This window comes from Pogoniulus pusillus, chromosome 23 (genome assembly GCF_015220805.1).
Source record: "Pogoniulus pusillus isolate bPogPus1 chromosome 23, bPogPus1.pri, whole genome shotgun sequence".
Taxonomy (NCBI): domain Eukaryota; kingdom Metazoa; phylum Chordata; class Aves; order Piciformes; family Lybiidae; genus Pogoniulus; species Pogoniulus pusillus.
In genome coordinates, this window is record NC_087286.1 from 748,938 (window position 1) to 765,422 (window position 16,485).

The following is a 16,485-nucleotide window of genomic DNA, read 5'->3' on the forward strand; positions in this document are numbered from 1 at the left end:
CGGTGTCCGCGCTTGGCCTGCTGCCCAGCACCCCGGTACGCCCTCCACAGCCGCCGCTGCCTCTCGGCGAGAGGCGCAGCGGGTCCTGTGCCAGCTCCGAGCACAAGCGAGAGCTGGTGGATGCCAGCGTCCCGCCTGCCTTTGCTCCTACCCCCGCTCGCACAGCAGGGAGGCAGCTCGCAGCCACTGAGTCATTTATGGGCTGGGAAGTAGCTCTGATCGGATTTGCCCTTGCAATGCTCTTGTAACGCGAATAACGGGAAGGGGTGAAGAGGCGCTCCCGGTATCCGCAGAGGAGATAGAATGACGGTGATCCTGGGTGAGAGCGCAGGTGGCCAGCTAGGAAACGAGAACGAACTGACATCGAGATCTCACACTTGCCAGCCCGGAGTGTCTTATTTCCCAAGGCTCACAGTATCCCGTGTGATGCTATTCAGTTTTGCAGAAGGGTAAACAGCTTCTGGCGGACGAGTGGCAAAGGTACCGAGGGCGCTGAACTGCAGGCAGCCCTGCAGCAAAGGCACCGAAGAGGAAACGCTGCCAGCTTCACCGGGAGAAGTGCCCGCGGTTCTCATTGCCGTACATTCTGCTTGGACTCCTTCCCTGACCCCCTTGGTGCCGTGTTAGGGCCAGGGGTGGGCCTGCCCCGCGCTGTGCCCTGGGTGCTGCAGCGCAGAGCCTGCGGGTGGGTATGGCGTGCCTGCCTGCCTGCCTGGGCACGGTCGCTCACTGCCTGGGCAGCTGCATCCTCCCCTTGTTTAGATCTCAGACAATCCTGTGGTGCAGAAAGTGAGTGGGCAAAACTGGGAATGAAAGCTAACACGTGCTGATGCCTGGGCCTTTTATCGTGCATCTTACAGTGAAGGACAAAAGTGGAGGTAGTGGATGAAAAATGAGGAGAGTGCAGAAGTAAACAACTTTGGAGAGGTAGGAGGTGAGAAAAAGTTTTGCTTTTGTAAAAGTGATGGGGAAATGGAAGCTTGGCTTTAAAAAAGAAGAAAAAAGATAGCATGGTCAGACCACTGAACCTGAGAGAGAGAGAGAGTCCACAACGACTAGTGATGTTGTGGGGGGAGTGCTTGACCTTTAGGATCTCAGCCAAAAGTGAAATTACTGCCCAGCAAAGGGAAAGGAAAGGATGAAGGTGAAGCAAGTGAAAAGCTTGGGATCGTTGGAATTAGCAGCCAGCCACCCAGCCACCACCTCTGTGCAGCAGTGATTAGTACAGATGGCTGGCTGAAGGTAAGCTGCTGGGAGAGCTCCAGCTGCCAGCCTCACTTGTTTTCCTTCGCTTCTCATGTGAAGCTGAGTATGGGTCCTGCAAAGATTAAGTGGAGATATGAAAGCCTGTCATTTAGAATGCCTTGTGTTTCAATGTCTTCATATTTCTGGGCAATCAATGCAGGAGAAATTATGCATGAGAGCTTTGTTAAAAATAGTCATGCAGTGCTTTATGGGACATCATTTGTCACTGGCCATATCAAACCTGTTTTGAAAGTTTGTGATGAATTTTACATTAGGCCTGCACTTCTGCATCTCTTTTGTGTTTGAAAATGTAAAAGCAGCATTAAAACTTGGGTAGGTACAATGTAAAACCCCATTCAATCTGCATTTTTGCACACACAAAATGAGCTTCTCTTTAAAGCAATCTTCAGGATGTCCAAATCAAAGTAAGGTGCCATATTTTTATTTTTTATGTCCTTGGCTTCAACCTGCTACAAAACAGAGGCTTGTAAACATAAAGTAATGAGACTATCTCGTTCAGACCAAATGTGTAGTGAGCAGTGAAAACAAGTCAGCAGCTGGCAGGGTCTGTACACATGACACCCTACTCACAATTTAGATGATGTACAGCCTTATGTAATGTATCTGGCATTTGGATCCCCTTTCCCAAGTCAGAAAACCAGGCTGTGGGCTTCCTAGAAATATTGACTACATTAAATGGCTCAGGAAAATGGGGGGAAATAACCTCCTCCTGAGCCCCCTTGGTGATGTTGCCTTACAGAACAGAATCACAGCATTAACCGGGTTGGAAAAGACCTCTAGGATTATCCAGTCCAACCTATCACCTAACCCTTCTAATTAACCAAACCCTGGCACTGAGTGCCTCATGCAGCCTCCTCTTAAACATCTCCAGGGATGGTGACTCCACCACCTCCCTGGGCAGCCCATTCCAATGCCAATCACTCTTGCTGGGAAGAACTTCTTCATAACATCCACCCTGGAACTGCCCTGGCACAGCTTGAGGCTGTGTCCTCTTGTTCTGTTGCTGGTTGCCTGGCAGAAGAGCCCAACCCCACCTGGCTACAGCCTCCATCAGGTAGCTACAGACAGCAATGAGCTCTGCCCTGAGCCTCCTCTGCTGCAGGCTGCACACCCCCAGCTCCCTCAGCCTCTCCTCACAGGGCTCTGATCCAGGCCCCTCCCCAGCCTTGCTGCCCTGCTTCAAACACCTTCCAGCACCTCAACATCTCTCTTGAACTGAGGAGCCCAGAACTGGACACAGCACTCCAGGTGTGTCCTGAGCAGTTCTGAGCACAGGGGCACAAGGACTGCTCTGGTCCTGAGCCAGGCCAGGATGCCATTGGCCTTGGCTACCTGGGCACACTGCTGGCTCCTGTTCAGGTGCCAACGAGCACCCCCAGGTCTCTCTCTGCCTGGCTGCTCTGCAGCCACTCTGTCCCCAGCCTGTGGCACTGCATGGGGTTGTTGTGGCCAAAGTGCAGAACCTGGCACTTGGGCTTGTTCAAACCCCTGGCATTGGACTGTGCCCATCTGTCCAGCCTGTGCAGGTCCCTCTGCAAAGCCCTCCTGCCCTCCAACAGCTCCACACTTGCTCCCAGCTTGATGTTGTCTGCAAACTCACTGATGCTGGACTCAATCTCCTGGTCCAGATCATCAGTGAAGACATTAAGCAGGACTGTGCCCAGCACTGATCCCTGGGGCACACCACTAATGCCAGCTGCCAGCTGGATGTGGCACCATTCACCACCACTCTCTGGGCCCAGCCCTCCAGCCAGTTCTTAACCCAGCACAGAGTGCCCCTGTCCAAGCCAAGGGCTGCAGCTTGACCAGCAGTTTGCTGTGGCAGACAGTGTCAAAGGCCTTGCTGAAGTCCAGACTATACCCACAGCCTGCCCCACACCCACCAGGTGGTCACCTGGTCATGAAAAGAGATCAGGTTGGTCAGGCAGGACCTGCCCCTCCTGAATCCATGCTGGCTGGGTCTGATCCCTTGGCCATCCTGTAGGTGCCCTGTGATTGCACTCAGGATGCTCTGCTCCTCTATCTTGCCTGGCGCTGAGGTCAGGCTGACAGGTCTGGAATTTTCTGGGTCCTCCTTCCAACCCTTCTTGTGGATGGGCACCACACTGGCAGCTTCCAGTCTTCAGGGGCCTCTCCAGTGAGCCAGGACTGATGATAAATGCTGGAGAGCAGCTTGAACAGCTCAGCTGCTAGCTCCCTCAGCACCCTAGGGTGGATCCCATCTGATCCCATAGACTTGTGAGGCTCCAAGAGGCTCAACAAGTCCCTAACTACTTCCTCTTGGATTACAGGGAGGCTGCTCTGCTCCCTGAGCCCACCTGCCAGCTCAGGAGACAGCTGGCTTGAGGACAACCTGCCTTGCTCTTGAAGATTGAGGCAAAGAAGGTGATAAGCAGCTCTGCTTTCTCCTCGTCTCTAGTGGCTGCATTCCCCCCTTGTCCAGTGCAGAGTGGAGGTTAGCCCTGCCCCTCTCCTTGTCGCTGATACATCTACAGAAGCACTTCTTGTTACCATTCTCAGCTGTGGCCAGGCCAAGTCTAACTGGGCTTTGGCCTCTCTCATTTTCTTCCTACACAACCTGACTACACCCTTCACTTGTTGCTGAGTTACCAGCCCCTCTTTCCAAAGGTGATCTGCCCTCTTCCCTGAATTCCTCTGCAAGTCCCTCACCCCTCCAGGCTGGTTGTCTGCCCTGGCACAGCCCGTTCCTGGATTCAGGAACCAGGAATCCCAGCATGGTGGGGGTTGGAAGGGCCTTCAGGAGATCATGCAGCTCAACCCCCCCTGCTAAAGCAGGGGCAGCCACATCAGGTTCATCCAGCAGGGGTGGAGTATGCAAAATGTACTCCTTCAGGGAAATGCTTTTGGTGATTGTGATAAAAAGGCTTCCCCTGCAACCTCTGCAGAGTGGTTCTATACATTTACAGAGTTAGAAAGCACAACTGTCCTGTCAGTCTGGTGTCTGCCTGCTGATTTTGAATGCAGGAAAACAGACAGAAGGTATTTAACATGAGGCTGCTGGAACCCTGCAGCAGGTTGCTCAGGGAGGTGGTTGAGGCCCCACCACTGGAGCTATTGCAGGTGAGGCTGGACAGGGCTGTGGGCAGCCTGCTCTAGTGGAGGATGTCCCTGCTGAGTGTAGCAGGGCTGGACTGGATGAGCTGTGGAGGTCTCTTCAACCCAGAGCACTCTGTGAGTCCTTCAGCTCATGCAGGGGATGAAAGGTATGGTTTAAAATCCTCCACGGCTGTTTGGGAGCGGCCTCAGGTGTGTCTTCTCTTGGTTAGGAAGTGTTCAAATGTGGCAGTGGCTGTTCTTGAAAAGGTCTGATGTGCTGCAGCTGAGTGCTAAGCTGCAGGTGCTCCAAGAGGCAGATCAAAACTGGCCGAGGCAGGCAACAGGTAATACTGAACTGGCAATAACCCACAGCTATTCATCAACAGCAGAAGCAAACATGTCTCTGAGGAGTATTAAGTTAGAGTTTTCTGGAGGCAAAAGGCAGAATGGTGCTGACTTTGACCAAAGACTTCATCTTACACTCCTGGTTATTATTTGAGTTAGCAGAGTATTTAGAAACAGCCAAGCCAGGCTGACTGCTAGCAAAGTTTGCAGAATTCAGCTTGGCTGGTATTCAGAATGCCATTTCATGTGTTTGGAGGGAAGGTCTGCCCTAAATAGAGGGAAATAATGAATTCTTTGGTATGAGCGAGGGAGATTGGAGCAAAAAGCATCTCTAGAACAAGCCAGGGCTTTCTAGGCACTGAGCACAAGTCTCTAATTCCCTCTGCACCTTCATCTGCCTTTCCTTTGTCTGACTAGGCTGGAAACTCTAAGCAAGTTGTATGTGGCAACTCTCCTTTTATCTTGTTGATTAATATTGTAGGAGGATAAGCATTTTCAAGCTGTTGCTTGATGTGAAAAACATGTTCTTTCCTTTTGGGTTGGTTTTTGTGGTTGTTGTGTTCTGTTTTGTTGCCTTTGTTTTTGTTTTGTTCCCCCCCTTTCTGGGAGTCTGTAAGACTGTGAGGTGTTTCCAGCATGTGCACTTCTGAGTTAAGGAGTTTCTTCAAAGACACATCTGTAAGTGTCCTCCACCTAGATGAGAAGTTCTGACAGAGCTGTTTGTACAGATGGTGCCCAGTCACATACCACCTTAGACTGCAGGCGTCTTACTGCTGATGATTACACAGCAGAAGAACACAACAAGCACCACAGGATGGTAGGGGCTGGAAGGGACCTCTGGAGAGCTTCTGGTGTATCCTCTCTGCCACAGCAGGACCAGAGGATCCAGCACAGGTCACACAGGAACACATCCAGACAGGGCTGGAAAGGCTCCAGAGAAGGAGACTGCACAACCTCTCTGGGCAGCCTGTGCCAGGGCTCTGGGACCCTCACAGTGGAGTTCTTCCTCATGCTGAGGTGGAGTTTCCTGTGCTGCAGTGCCCATCCCTTGGCCCTTGTCCTGTGGCAGGGCACAAGTGAGCAGAGGCTGCCCCTGTGCCTTCCTTGCTGACCCCCAGCCCTCAGCTCTTGACAGACATTGCTGAGATCCCCTCTCAGCCTTCTCCTCTGCAGACTAAGCAGCCCCAGGGCTCAGCCTCTCCTCCTCAGGCAGTGCTGCAGCATCCTTGTAGCCCTCTGCTGGACTCTCCCCAGCAGATCCCTGTCCCTCCTGAACTGGGGAGCCCAGAGCTGGATGCAGTATTCCAGGTGGGCCCTTCCTAGGGCAGAGTAGAGGGGGGCAACGAAGCCTCTGGTTGCACAGCCAGAGTAGAAGTGGAGTGATGGGCTACTGGTGGAGAGCAAAAGCTTCCCAAATAAACATTTCCACCTCTTTTCAAGAAACAAAGAGTTTTAGAATTTTTTTTCAGCTAAAATAAAAAATATGAGACTGGCTTTTACTGTTCAGTCACTGTTACTGACTTCAGCATCAATTTGTGGTGCTGTGTGTGGGAATTTTGGGAACAACTGCTGCTTTGTGTCCAGCTCAGTGCTAGGATGACTGCATTCCAGCCTTACTCCTGCCAGGGATCAGTGATAACATGACATGAATAGACCAAGAGGGGTCCCTTCAGCCTGCCACTTCACTTTCGTTTTAGGATAACCCCTCAGAGCTGCAGCTGGATTACTTTGACACTGTCTGTGCTTGCAATTAGTACCAAGGCCACGAATACCTTTGTGTGGACATAATTGAGGGCAGAACTTGAGGCTGCTAGACTTCAATTCACTGTACAAACACAGTTTTTTCCACCTTTTAAACCTAATGTCTTTAGTGAGAGAAACTGAGAATGAGCAATGTGCTTAATGAGGGGGACTGAAGTGGAGATGGTTCTGCAGGCTGAAACTGGAGGGTAGACTTTTATTTTCTCACCAACTCTGTCCTTAAATCATACTTCTCATTTTTTTATTGCAAACAATATTTGTCCTTTGTAGCTGGGGGTGTTCAGCCTGGAGAAGAGGAGGCTGAGGGGAGACCTCATTGCTCTCTGCAACTCCCTGAAGGGAGTTGGAACAAGGAGGGGCCCAGCCTCTTGTTGTCGAGGTACAGGCCCAGAGGCAATGGTTCCAAGTTGCACCAGGGGAGGTTGAGGCCAGGGGGTATGCAAACAGGTGAGAGCCATGGGCCAAGGCTCATTGGGTGAAGATGAACAAGGTCAAGGGCCAGGTCCTGCCCCTGGGTCACAACAACCCCATGGGGAGCTCCAGACGTGGGCATGTGTGGTTGGGAAGCTGCAGCTTGGAGAGGGACCTGGAGGTGTTGGTTGGCAGTGAGTGAACATGAGGCAGCAGTGCCCAGGGGGCCAAGACAGCCACTGACATCCTGGCCTGGCTCAGAAGCAGGGTGGGCAGCAGGGCCAGGAGGGGATCATGCCCCTGTGCTCAGCACTGGGCAGGCCACAGCTCGAGTGCTGTGCTCAGCTCTGGGCCCCTGGCTGCAGGAAGGACACTGAGGGGCTGCAGCATGTCCAGAGCAGGGCAGCCAGGCTGGAGAAGGGCCTGGAGCAGCTGGGGCTGAGCAGGGGCTGAGGGAGCTGGGGGGGTGCAGGCTGGAGCAGAGCAGCCTGAGGGCAGAGCTCATTGCTCTCTGCAGCTGCCTGCAGGGAGGGGGCAGGGAGCAGGGGGCAGCCTCTGCTGCTTGCTGCCAAGGGCCAGGAGCAGAGGAGATGGTTCCAAGCTGCCCAGGCAGGGCAGGCTCAGGCTGCACCTTAGGGAATCTTTCTGCCCTGGAAGGCTTCTCAAGCATTGGCAGTGTCTGCCCAGGGCAGTGCTGCAGTGCTGCAGCCTGGAGGTGTTGCAGCAGCCTGTGGAGCTGTGCTTGGGGCCATGGCTTAGTGCTGAGGCTGCAGTGCTGGGGGGAGGCTTGGGCTGGGTGAGCCTGGAGGGCTCTGCCAGCTGGATGTGCTCTGTGGTTCTGTGATCTCCATTGCTTAGGAAAAGGCCTTTGGAAGTCATGAAATTGCATAAGCAATTTAAGTTGCTTGTAGATTATATTTAATTTAAATACACATTTAAGAAAACCTCTAATTTGGCTTACAAAGCTTTTGCTTTTTCACTGAAAGCACATTTTTGTTTTGTTCAAATGTGCTTCTCTCCTAATTTGGACACAGAAAGATGTTCTAAGTAGTGTTCTTTAAATCTGGGAGTGAAGGTAGGGTCGTGAGATCAGATCTTTGATGGCCCATCCTCTAAGTAGTGGTTTAGAAGTCAATGAGAAGAGGAGAGCCCCTGTGCTGCCCAGGCAGCTGCTGCATTGTGGGCATTGTTTAGCAGAGGGTACAACTGATGGCAGTTCAGGAGCATATGAAGCTGAGCTGGAACATCCAGGCTGCTATCCAAAATGGGACAGATGGACCTGAAACTGGTTAATGCTAGATCAAGGGAAGTTCAAGCATTAGTAATGCTATCGAGGGTTCCCCTGGTGATCACAACACACCCAAGCCTGCCCGAGCCTGTCTGTGCTTTGCACGGCACTAGCCTGATCCAGAGAGCTGCCAGGCAGCAGAGGAGCTCTCCCACCATGGCTTTAACCATTTCCCTGGTGAGAAAAGCTTTGACAGTTTTGTCTTGTGCCAGCCACCCACAGACTTACAGAATCACAGAATTATTGAGGCTGGAGTAGACCTCTGAGATCACCAAGGCCAGCCTATGACCTAACAGCACCACATCGGCTCAGTGCCACATCCAGTCTTTCCTTCAACACCTCCAGGGGCAGTGACTCCAGTACCTCCCTGGGCAGCCCATTCCAGTGTCTATCTGTCCTTTCTGTGAGGAAGTGCTTCCTAACATCCAACCCAACCCTGAGGAAGTGCTTCCTAACATCCAACCTAACCCTCCCCTGGCACAGCTTCAGGCCATGCCCTCTCCTCTTGGCACAAGTTGCCTGGCAGCAGAGCTTGAGCCCCACCTGACTACAGCTTCCCTTCAGGTAGCTGTAGAGAGTGCTGAGGTCCCCTCTGAGTCTCCTCTTCTGCAGGCTGAACCTCCCCAGCTCCCTCAGCCTCTCCCCATCAGCCTTCCCCTCCAGCCCCCTCCCCAGTCTCGTTGCTCTCCTCTGGCCCCGCTCCAGCCCCTCAATGTCTCTCTTGCAGTGAGGGCTCAGAGCTGCACACAGAGCTGGAGGTGAGGCCTGCCCAGTGCCAGTGCAGGGCAGAATGACAGCCCTGCTGCTGCTGCCCACACTGCTCCTGGTCCAGGCCAGGATGCCACTGGCTTTCTGTGCCAGCTGGGCACACTGTTGGCTCATGCCCAGCTGCTGTCACCCAGCACTGCCAGCTCCCTCTGTGCCAGGCTCTCTCCAGCCACTCACCCTGGTCTGCAGCTGCATGGGGTGGCTGTGGCCAGTGTAGGCATTCCTGAAAGCTGTCCCTGTGATAGCTCCTTTTCTCAGTGCTCTCCCCCTGGTCTGTATTTTCCCCCAAGCCTGTACTTTCCCCTTCTTGCAGCATGGACATCTGCTTCTTCAGTTTAACCACAGCTTCTTCAGCTTCAGTTCTCTTCCAGCAGCATTCCCCAGTCTCTCTAGTTAATTCTAGGCATACATCTTTCCATGCTTCAGTGTCCAGCTTCTTGCTCTGCTCTGTCTTCTCAGGTTCTGCTCTCTGTCATGGCTCACTGGACATCCAGTTCAAGACTTTCTTTAAGAGAAATGAAAGAGATTGCTTTTTCCTCCAGCCTTCCTCTAACTCCCCACTTTAACCTTCACCTTTTCTCTGACTTGTTTCTTCTTTCACTGAACCCAAGCCAGACCAAATAGATGCCTCCTCATACAGTGCAAAGCATCATGATTTTCTTGTTAGTTAACCAAAAATGTCCATCAGTTTGTACTGGCAGCAAACCCCAACTCAGCTGCAGGCCTCAGAGAATGGTCTCTGGGAGATTATGCAGGAATTGTTCTGATCCCTGGTGTTAACTACCACTCATGGTGATCGGGCTCAGCACAGGAAAAGAGTGCTCCATTAGAAATGTAAATGCCTGAGAGTTTTGGTTCTGACTTATGGAGCTAAAGCTGAACCTTTATAACCCTGACTGTTGCTTGCCCCTAACACCTGCGTGGAGAAGAGCCACTTCTGTGTGGGATTCTCTGTAATGCCTCCCTTTCTGGACAACATCAGTGCCTTTGGAGGGACAGTCTCGCTTGCTCATACTCTCAGTCAGCAGTGCTGCTGTGATGAGAGGTCTGTAGGTGACCAGGAAGCTCCTCTCAGATCAGATTGCTGAGGAAGGATTGAGCCCTGCTGGCTTGGCTGCCCTGCCAGGAACATGTTTTTATCCATGGTAGTTGCTCTTTGAGATGGATAGTAAAGAGACTCTTCTCTGAGATTCCCCTGCTTGTGGCAGACGTAGCTTCACAGCTGCTCCAGCCCATTTGGGGGTCATTTTTCTTTCACCTCGTGGGTATAAATCTGCTGCATTCCACCCACAATTGACTGTCTCTCTGCTTTGCTTTAGGACTTGTTCATTCAGCACTGCTTAACGATCCTGACCTTGCAGTCCCTTGGTGCTGACAGTAAGTTGGGTGGGAGAGAGGTCAAGTTGGAGGCTGATTGATGGAAGCTGAAATGAATTCCCCTTTCAAGTCACTCTGGGGTAAGCAATTTCTGCTGCCATCCGTGCTCCATCTAGGATGCAGCTGCAGCCCCTGCTCCTGGAAAGCAAATGTTTACAGCAGAGAACCAGTTGTCATAAGGCAAACTATTTTCTCTGGTTCCAGCAGGTTTTCTGGTTGTTGGTCAGCACAGCTGCTTTTCTGAAAGGGGGAGACAGAGCTACTGGGATGAGCAGCAAAGCAGCACAGTTCACACAGAATCACAGAATTAACCAGGCTGGAAAAGACCTCTAAGATCATCCAGTCCAACCTATCACCTAACACCTTCTAATTCACTAACCCCTGGCACTGAGTGCCTCATGCAGCCTTCTCTTAAACATCTCCAGGGATGGTGACTCCACCACCTCCCTGGGCAGCCCATTCCAATGCCAATCCCTCTTGCTGTGAAGAACTTCCTCCTAACATCCAGCCTGGACCTGCCCTGGCACAGCTTGAGGCTGTGTCCTCTTGCTCTGTTGCTGGGTGCCTGGGAGAAGAGCCCTACCCCACCTGGCTACAGCCTCCTTCAGGTAGCTCTAGAGAGCAATGAGCTCTGCCCTGAGCCTCCTCTTCTGCAGGCAGAAGCATTAATTTGTGTGATACAGCTGCTCCTGCTCCCAGCCATGTTCCATAGCTGTGGGGATTCCCAGGCTGACTGCTGGCACTTCCAGGGGCTGCTGCAGTGGCTGGGGATTGCTGCAGTGAAGGTGACCTGGATTTACCTGTTTCCCTGCATAATTCCTTGGTTGCAAGGTTTTTAACAGGGATGAGAATCCAGCTCTGAAAGTAAGAATGTTTCTTTTCTGCCTTGTGCACACCACGCAGGCATTGCTGTAGCTGCGGGCAAAGGGGAAAGTCTACAGCTCTTTGGGAATAACCAACTGGAGACACGACACAGGGACAGAATGTTTGTGGGAGAAGGGCAGGACAAAGAGCACAGCATTTCCTTTTTGCTGTTACAATTTGCTCCTTGAGTTTTCTGGTCTGTTTCTTTTCCCCCTTCCACCAAGTGCCTGCTCTAGAGGATATCTGTACCCTGAAGTGCCCTGCTCCTGCAGCCTGTGGCACGTGGGTAGCCCTGTGCTCCCATGTGCAGCCACGCAGTTGTTCATGGGGTGCTGTGTGGGCACAGGCAGCTCCCCCTGAGGAGAGTCTTCCAGCAGGATCACAGCTCACAGGATGTCAGGGGTTGGAAGTGACCCAAAGAGATCATCGAGTTCAACCCCCCTGCCAGAGCAGGACCACACAATCTAGCTCAGGGCACACAGGAACACATCCAGACAGGCCTGGAAAGGCTCCAGAGAAGGAGACTCCACAACCTCTCTGGGCAGCCTGTGCCAGGGCTCTGGGACCCTTACAGGAAAGAAGTTTCCCCTTGTGCTGAGCTGGAACCTCCTGTGCTGCAGCTTCCATCCACTGCTGCTTGTCCTGTCCCAGGGAGCAGTGAGCAGAGCCTGTCCCCCCCTCCTGACCCCCTGCCCTCAGACAGTTGTAGACATTGTTTAAATCCCCTCTCAGTCTTCTCCAGACTAAACAGCCCCAGGTCCCTCAGCCTCTCCTCATCAGGCAGTGCTCCAGTCCCCTCATCATCCTCATAGCCCTCCACTGGACCCTCTCCAGCAGATCTCTGTCCCTCTTCAACTGGGGAGCCCAAAACTGAAGGCAGTGCTCAAGATGAGGTCTCAGCAGGGCAGAGTAGAGGGGGAGGAGAACCTCCCTTGGTCTGCTGGACACACTCCTCCTAACACACCCCAGATCCCATTGGCCTCTTGGCCCCCAGGGCACATTGCTGTGCCATGGATGTTCTCCCCCAGCACTCCCAGGTCCCTCTCCTTGGGGCTGCTCTCCAGCAGTCACCTCCCAGCCTGGACTGCTGCAGTTTGTTATTGCTCCCCAGGTGCAGGACTCTGCACTTGTCCTTGTTGGACCTCATCTGGTTCCTCTGTGCCCAGCTCTGTGCCCAGGGCTCTCTGGGAGGCCACACAGCCTGCAGCTGTCTCAGCCAAGCCTCCCAGCTTGGTGTCAGCAGCAAACTTGCTGAGCAGACTCTGTCTGTCTGTGCCCTCAGCAATGTCACTGATGAAGATGTTGAACAGGACTGGCCCAGCACTGATCCCTGGGGGACACCACTGGTCACAGCTCTCCAGCTGGACCTGGCACCATTGATCACCACCCTCTGAACTCTACCTCACAACCAGTTCCTAACCCACCTCACTGCCTGCTCTTCCATCCCACACTTCCTCAGCTTGCTCACTAAACTGCCATGGGAGATGGTGTCAGAGGCCTTGCTAAGGCCAAGGTAGACTCCATCCACTGCTCTCCCTGCACCTACCCATTCAGCTGTGCATCACGGAATGCTATCAGGAGGTGCATTAATCAGGCTTCCCTTGGTGGTGGTGATCCCCCAAGCTAATAAAAACTGTTTGTGGTGTCTAAATCATGATTTGGCGATCTCCCCCCTGTATCTTGAAGCAGCATTCACCACTGGCAGCATCTCAGAGGGAGAGGAGAGAGCTCCCATTTTTCCTGTTTTGGTTTCTGAAGCCAGAGCTGCAGTTGTTTATATGTAAATTTTGATTTCTATTCCTATGTGCAGTTGAATCTTAGTTTTACATCCAGATGAAGAAAGTCAAGGACAGTTCTCTTTCACCTGAAAATGAAAGTGTTCTTTATTCCAAATTTTGGCTGCTGTGTTCTTTGAGGAGGAATTTTTTCCCTGTAAGAGTGTCAGAGCCCTGGAACAGGCTGCCCAGGGGAGTTGTGGAGTCTCCCTCTCAGGAGATATTCAAGACCTGCCTGGATGCATTCCTGTGTGATCTGGTCTGGGTGATGCTGCTCTGGCAGGGGGATGGACTGGACGAGCTTTGGAGGTCTCTTCCAGCCCCTGCCGTGCTGTGGTTCTGTGTTTTATTGCCTTGCTTCTGTTGGCCAGCACACCAGGAGGCATCTCACAATACTCCTGCTACGGCCGTGTGTGAGGGTTTCTTTTCTTCTCTCTCGCTGACAGGTAAATCAGAGAGGTCTGAGTTTCAGGAGGCAAAGCTGCAGTTTGCTGCTCTGAGCATTCTGTTAATTATTGCAGACACTTCGTTCAGGAGGCTGTAGCTGCCTGGCTAATTGCCTTGCAGGAGCTGTCTTGTCACAGAGGTTGCATGTCCAGGTAGTCCTGTGCAGAGGGCTGTGAAAACTGCTTGACTGCAGTTCCTTCTCTGCTCTCTACCAGTGACAAGAGCCAGACATGGAAGCTCATCTTTTCAGCGAGATCATCTTCTGAGCCAAACCGGTGGGGAATTAGTGAGCCACAGCAGGCACGTTTTACCAGTCTGGGGCTGTGGTTTTGTGTGAAAAGCTGTCACTTCAGGGGCGTTCACTTGGCATGAATAGCCAATGCAATTGTCTGTAACGCTGGGGCCAGTTTGCTGGAAGTAGGCAGAGCCAGAGCCAGCTCCTTGTGCTCTGTGGTGCCTTCCTCTGTTAAATTAGAGACAGCATTTCTACTCACGAAGGCTACTCCATGCCAGAGTTTTGGACTCAGCCAGAATCAGTGCTCACTATAGCAATTTTCCAGGCAATGGCCCTCAGAACAGTGTCCAGAGGATAAGGATCCTGGTTATAGCTTTGAATCACAGAACTGTCAGGGCTGGAAGGGACCCCAAGGATCATCCAGCTCCAACCTCCCTGCCGTGGGCAGGGACATCTCACACTAGATTAGGCTGCCTGGGGCCACAGCCAGCCTGGCCTTAAAAACTCCCAGGGATGAGGCTTCCACCCCCTCCCTGGGCAACCTGTGCCAGTCTCTCACCAGCCTCATGGGGAAGAACTTCCTCCTAACTTCTTCCTAAATCTGCTTTCCTCCAATTTGGATCCATTCCCCCAGTCCTATCACTACCTGATACCCTAAAAAGTCCCTCCCCAGCTTTCTTATAGCCCACTTCAGACACTGGAAGACCACAATAAGGTCTCCCTGAAGCCTTTTCCTCTCCAGACTGCACAACCCCAACTCTCTCAGCCTGTTCTCATAGCAGAGCAGCCCCAGTCCTTTGAGCATCCTCATGGTCCTGCTCTGGACACATTCCAGCACCTCCAGATCTTTCCTGTCACAGAGGCTCCAGAACTGGGCACAGTGCTTCAGGTGGGGTCTCAGCAGAGTGGAGCAGAGGGGCAGAATCCCCTCCCTGGCCCTGCTGCCCACACTGCTCTTGCTGCAGCCCAGACTCTGGTTGTGTCTCTGGGCTGCAAGTGCACATTGCTGGCTCCTGTTGAGGTCCTCATCCACCAGCACCCCCAAGACTTTTTCTTCAGGGCTGCTCTCAAGTCACCTACCTGCAAGGTTTCACCTACCTCAGGGACCCTGAGAAGTGCATGCCTACTTTTAACAAAGGCACCTTTACACTGATGTTGAAATGCCTCTTACATGATGTATTTGGCATTTGCTGCTGTTTTGTCTAAGCTGCCTTAAATCGCTGCTCTGCTTAGAGAAGCAGGGATGCTGCAGCTACTGCTGCGTGGCCAGGACAGCTCTGTCGGCCTTGCTGTTGGGAGTGCAGAGGGAACAGGCAGGTCAACTCCAAAATCTGTCTGCACATGCAATAGGATAGAGAACGAACAGCTGTGAAAAGCCTGGACTAAGTCTTCCCATTGCTTGCATCTGAACCTGTTGGACATTCAAAGACCCTGCTAATATTCAGTAGAATGAAGACTGGGATATTGTATTCAAAAAAGGCTAAGGAACTGCTGTGAGGAAGCCACCTGTCTCTATGACCAGCATGATGAAAGCAGCCAATGCTGTGAAGCACCAAAGCAAAGTGTATAAGGACCTGTAGGGCTGTTTATAGTCTAAGCCATCCTGCCACAAAACAGCCCTATTAAGCCAGGGTAGATTGTACCCATGACCCTGAAGTGCTGCCTGTCTGTTCTAATCTTTTTGATACAGCAGGCTGTAGTTTTGTGTGATAGGGACTGTGCTGGCCTATTAAGGCTGCTACTGGTAGGAAAATGCAGTTGTCATCTACAGCTTTGCTCTTGTGCTACAGCAGAGCTATTCTTGTGCAGCCTGCCCTGCTCACCTTGCCTCAAAGGGAGGCATATCAGTGCTGTGTGGCACTCAGAGCTGCCTCTTGTCTGCCAGGTCTTCCATCACAACAGTTTTTTGCCTCACATAGTCTTGCCAGGCCTGCTGCTATGGGGAAGTGTTTTGCAGGGTTTAGTTAGAAGTGCTGTACGCTGATGGCTGTGTAGTGATGGGCTCAACAAGCAGTTCAGCAGGGGCCTGCAGAAGATACTGGGCTACCCACCTGATTTGAGCATGGCTCAAGTACTCCCTTGATCTCACATTCCAGCATCCATTGTACTTATGTTACCAACAGGTCACTGATGATGATAGGTTCTGGTTAACATTGAAAGATGTTGGGTGGTGATGTCCAGGACACAGCTTCTGGTTTATGTCCATGCAGACATAGAATCACAGAATGGGTTAGGTTGGAAGGGAGCTCAAAGCTCAGCCAGTTCCCACCCCCCACCATAGGCAGGGACACCTCCCACTAGAACAGGTCACTCAAGGCCTCGTCCAACCTGGCCTTGAACACCGGAGTACAGAAGCACAGAATGTGTGAACCTTCAACCTTCCATCACAGTCTGACTCTGCTCCACCACCCGGGCAACCTGTGCCAGTGTCTCACCAACCGCACTGCAAACAACTTCTTCCTAACAGCCAGCCTGACTCTCCTCTCTGCCAGTTCAAACCCATTCCTCCTCATCTTGTCATGACAAGACCTTGTCAATAGTCCCTCCCCAGCCCTCCAGTGGACCCCTTCAGATACTGGAAGGTGACTCCAAGGTCTCCTGGAAGCCTTCTCTTCTCCAGGCTGCAGAGTCCCAACTCTCTCAGCCTGTCCTTACAGCAGAGCTGCTGCAGCCTCTGAGCATCTTGGTGGCCTCCTCTGAGGGTACAGGAGGTTTTCTCATGTGACTCAGGAGCTGGCACCCTGCCTGACAGGCAAAGAAGCAGACAGGACTTCAGGTTCAAATAGATGTATTTCTAAAACCACACTACAGCAGGTGTCAGGCATCACTTAGTTGTGCAAACTTACACCTGAGTGCTTGGCCCATGAACAGTTTCTCTGAAGATGCCTGTC